Here is a 5670-nt window from a genome sequence, read left to right on the forward strand (position 1 = left end):
ATAGAATCCACCATCTATTTTGGATATCTCCCATCTTACTTCCCCACCTATTATCCAACCTTTTATGCAGTTGTCATTTATTTCTTGCATACCATTTGCACTGCAGTTCTTAATATCAACTTAATGGAATTCATTTCATTCTTCACCTCCCCCTCATGCATTCATTCCACAAAATAGCTTTCCAATCTCAACATCATCTCCCACCTACCCTTATGAGATGATGAGCTAATCAAAATCATAAATAAGGATTTATCTCATCACATTAAGCTTTATTCCCATCACACTAAGATTTATTGCATTACACTGAGCTCACTTAACTTATGCATACATCAACAACTCATTAGAACCATGTTCTCCAAAATTAGGCTTGAGTTAACCTTGTTTGTGTTATTTAATCAACATGATAGTTGCCCCACCATTAATATTTTCCATTATGCTCATCAGGATGTATCCTTCCCATGCCTAGTAGTTTACTCCAATCATTTTCCAACTTCTTCAAAAGAAATGTCTATTGACCAAAGGAGTCATTTGAATCCGTTGATCTTTTATTTTAAATTTATCTATTTTCCCATGACTATACTAGTGCAGGAGCACCTAGTTTTGAGTGCATTTTCTTCATTTTGGTGTGTTTGTTCATAGTTTGGTTTGGGATGGTGAATAAGAGTCTTCTATTAGGTCCTCATATGTTTTTGAAATTCTTTGGTAGGTTGAGTGTCCATAGGACAATGCATTTGCTCAATTTTGGCTTGTAAGCCCTTGTAAGCCTAAAATGGCATAATCTCGCATTTTGATGTAAATGTCTTGAATAGCCTTGTTTGGAATTGGGACATGTTAAAGTAGTAATTTTTAGTCATCCTAGATGGTTTGGAGGAGAAAACAAAGCATGTAAGGCAACAATGCACTTTTTGGCAAAAGTTGTCAAAGTTGCTTGACAACTTTTTGCAATGTTGAACAACTTTTTGTATTTTTGAGCAAAGGGTTGGTTAGGAAACCAATGGACAAGTTAGTTAGGCCACAAATGGCATATAATTTCCCTGAGCATGAATGTAATAAAGTTGCTAAATGCCTAGAGCAGATTGGAATACAATTTGGAGACCATTTTTGAGTTTTTACCTTTTGTTTTCTAAGAACTAGAGCAACAGTCCGTACCTAATGGATTGATTGCATTACTATTCTTTGCTCATTGTTTTTTACATGTTATTGTAGTGCTCAGGAAGCAATTTGGTTAGTTTTATTGTAGGTTTGAATGGAGCTCTTAAATTTGTAAGCTCTCGGCCCGAGTAAGGGTTTGAGAGGCCCAAACATGGTTCTAGCTTGAAGTCATTTCAGTTCTTCTCAATAACCCTTGGGACTCAAGCCATGGAACCTTTGTAAAGTGTGCATGGTCTTTATTTTCCTTTGGAGGTCATTGAAAGGCCAATGTGCATCATTTCCTAGGCAAGCACAAACATAGCCTAGTGAGGAAATGAATGAAATTAGGCAAGTGCTTGTAGGGATGAGTAGGGCTGGAGTTGTAGAGTGTTTGGCATGAACACTTGGGGTGTGGCAGAGCATATGTGAGAGTTTGGAGGTGTGGAAGATCAAGGAAGACACCAAACCCTTGGAAAAAGACCAAAACAAGCCTAAAACCCCTTAAAACAATCATTTCTCTAGTTTCGTACCTATACGGCTAGACTGAGATTTATCATTTCATAAATTGGAAATTAGTTCCAAAAGGGTACTCAGATCACCAAAGAGTTTGTGTGGGTCTTTGGGTAAATTGTGAGAAAAACCACAAAAACCGGTTAGATAGGGCTAATTGGGGCTCTAGGGCTACTAGGCCTAGAAAATAGGGAAAGGAAGGAGCAATGGGAAAATGGATCAAACCCAAACTTTAAAACTATTGAGTGGCCTTGGGAAACATCATGAAAACCCACTACAACCTCTGCAAGAATTTTTTAGGAATTTGAGAGTGTAAGGTTGGATTTACCCTTGTGAATCTCAACCATGCCTAAGCAACCAGTGAGCACATCTTGATTGGGAGCACTCCTAGAGAGTTGAGGTGTCTAAATTGAGTAGTAGACTAGATGAACAATGAAGGGAGCCCACTAGGACAACACTTGACTTCCTTTTGACAAAGGAAAGACTCTCTTTGAGTATATCTCCCCATCATAGTGGTATAAGAGCAACCAATATTTGGGAACAAGCTAGTACATGACAAACATTGAATCAGTAGGAGAGAATAGTCTAAGGATGGTGACTAATGAAAAGATAGCCAAGAAGGTAGAAGATCAGGAGGAAGAAAATAGGCTCCTCAGAGAAATATTACTACAACTGGAGAGCAAACTAGATGCAGTTGAAGACAAAACTGAGAAAGTGACAATTAAGGTCAATGAAGGGAAGCATAAAGAAGTTGTAGAAGAGGATAGGACACCTGATTCAGACCCTATTCTACATGAAGGACCTTTCCTTAAAGAAATCAAAGCCTTAGGAGGAAAATCTCTAGAATGAGTGCCACTTTTTTGTGGAAAAATGGAGCTTGAGGTAGTCCTGGAATGGATAGAGGGATTGGAGGATCACTTTGAATGTGATGGAATCAATGAGGCACAAAAGGTGAAGGTGGCCAAGTCTAGATTGAGAGGAGAAACTTTGACTTGGTGGAAATTTATCCAAGAAGAGAGGCAAAAAGAGGGTAAGAACCCCATAGATACTTGAAAGGGCATGTTAGCCAAGGTGAAAGAAGCATACATACCTAAAAATTATGAGATCTAGTTGCATAAGAGGAGACAAAGAGACTTGGATGTGAGAAGCCACACTGAGGAATTTCAGAAGTTGTGTCTAAGATCCAAGGTGGTAGAGGATGAGACCATCAAGGTAGCCAGATACTTGAATGGCTTGAGATGGAATATTCAAGAGGAATTAAGCTTGTTATGCCCCACTATGGTACATAAATGCTATCAATTGGTAGTGAAAGTAGAGGAAAAGAGTAAGAATAAATGAGAACAAAGCAACAGAGGAAGAGGTAGGGGAAGAGATGGCAGAGGTTGGAGAGGTAGTTTTGGTGGAAGAAGTGTAGACCAAAGATCCCAAGGGGAATCCAAGTTAGCTGAGAAAAGTGGGGATTCCAATAACAAGAGAAGCTATAGAGGAAGGGAATCTAGCAACTCTAGTAGAGGAAGGTCTAGTGGATAAAGAAGAGGGTCCTATTTTGCCACCATGAAGTGCTACAATTGCCATCAACTTGGACACCTAGCCTATAGATGCCCTGAGAAGTCTTCTTCATCCCAAGGAGGTGAGAGGAGAGTAAATTATTCTCAAGAGGATGCAACAAACATGAAAGCATTAGAAGTAAGTTTGGATTCAGAGGGTGGAGAGAACCTCATGATAAGAAGAGTCTTGATTAAAGAACCAATTAAGGAGGAACCTAGCCAAAGGAGATCCTTGTTCAGAATAAAATGTAAGATCATGGGAAAGGTATGTAGAGTGGTGGTGGATTTAGGATCCACAGACAACATATTGTCAGAAGAAGCGGTGAGAAAGCTCAATTTGCCAAGTATACCACATAGTGATCGCTATAGAGTTACATGGCTCAACAAGGGGCATCATGTTCTTGTAAATGAACAAAATTGGGTGGATTTCACTATAGGAGGCTACAAAGACAAAATGTTGTGTGATATCTTGCCCATGGATGCTTGCCACCTACTCCTAGGTAGGCCATGGCAGTTTGACAGAAAGGAAATACACCATGGAGAGAAGAATGCTTATACCTTCCAAAAGGATGGAACCAACTACAAAATCTAGTCCATGGGAGACAAAGTAGAGGGCAGATCCAAAGTTCCTAATGTGCTTCTAGTTGGTGAGAAATAGTTCATCAACACACATAAGGAGGGAGAAGGAGTGGGGTTTGCCATTGTTGTAAAGCCAAAAGAGGACAGAAAACAAAAGAAGGTAAGCATTCCTAAAGAAGTGTAGCAGGTCCTAAATTAGTTTAAGGACATTACTAGTGGGGTATATGCATGAAGTTGTGGTACCAAAAAGGTGCCACACTTCAAAAAAAAATGAAAAATTCTCATAAGGCACACACCTTATAAGGCGCGTGCACTATAGGTCGTGCGCCTTATAGGCTTCGCTCACCAAGCCTATAAGGTGCATGCCCTATAGTGCACACTCCTTATAAGGCGTGCACCTTATGAGAGAATGTGGGCTTGGATCACGGTTAAAGGGTCCCATATAACCATTTTTTAGCCTAGCTCATTTGGCTAGCGCCAAATATGGCGCTAGCCAAATGACTTCCATTGAAAATTTTTAACCTTTGATAAATTTATACTCTATACCCTATAATCTATACTCTATACCCTATAAGTTGATAGCCACAACCATAAAAATTAAACCATTTCAAACCTATAACAAATACCCTAGATTGTACGACCAAGTATGCTAAATCCTTGACCCTATACAATAACCATAGACCCTATAACCCAATATGCTAAACCATATGAGGTCGTTATGGGTTGTACGGTGTCCTAAGGGGTCATATGGTGTCCTATGACCCCTCAGGACACCATATGACCCCTTAGGACACAATGTGAACCCTAACAACATGTAAGGGGTTATATGGTATCCTAAGGGGTCATAGGACACTATGTGACCCGTTAGGAGACCATATGACCCCTTCGGACACCATATGACCCATAATGACACTATATGATATTCTAAGGGGTCACATGGTGTCCTAAGGGGTCATATGGTGTCCTATAACCCCTTAGGACACCATATGACCCATAATGACACTATATGGTGTTCTAAGGGGTCACATGGTGTCGTAAGGGGTCATATGGTATCCTAAGGGGTCATAGGACACTATATGACCCGTTACGACACCATATGACCCCTTAGGACACAATATGGTATCATTATGGGTTGTATGGTATCCTAAGGGATCATATGGTTTCCTAAGGGGTCATAGGACACCATATGACCCCTTAGAACACCATACGACCCATAACGACACCATATTGTTTCCTAAGGGGACATATGGTGTCCTAAGGGGTCATATGGTGTCGTAATGGGTCATATAGTGTCCTATGACCCCTTAGGATACCATATAACCTCTTACGTGTCATTAGGGTTCACATTGGGTCCTAAGGGGTCATATGGTGTCCTATGACCCCTTAGGACACTATATGACCCCTTAGGACACCATATGGTGTTGTTATGGGTCGTATGGTGTTGTAAGGGGTCATATGGTATCCTATTACCCCTTAGGACACCATATGACCCCTTAGGACACAATATGGTGTCGTTATGGGTCGTATGGTGTCCTAAGGGGTCATATGGTGTCTTATTACCCCTTAAGACACAATATGGTGTCATTATGGGTCGTATGGTGTCCTAAAGGGTCATATGGTGTCCTATGGGGCCATAGGACACCATATGACCCCTTAGGTGTTGTTAGGGATCATATTGTGTCTTAACGGGTCATATGGTGTGTTATGACCCCTTAAGACACCATATGACCCCTTAGGACACCATACGACCCATAATGACACCATATGAAGTCCTAAGGGTTCATATAGTGTCCTAAGGGGTCATAGGACACCATATGACCCCTTAGGACACAATGTGAACCCTAATGACATGTAAGGGGTTATATGGTATCCTAAGGGGTCATAGGATTTAATATGACCTGTT

The sequence above is a fragment of the Cryptomeria japonica genome, chromosome 11, assembly GCF_030272615.1.
Source record: "Cryptomeria japonica chromosome 11, Sugi_1.0, whole genome shotgun sequence".
Classification (NCBI taxonomy): domain Eukaryota; kingdom Viridiplantae; phylum Streptophyta; class Pinopsida; order Cupressales; family Cupressaceae; genus Cryptomeria; species Cryptomeria japonica.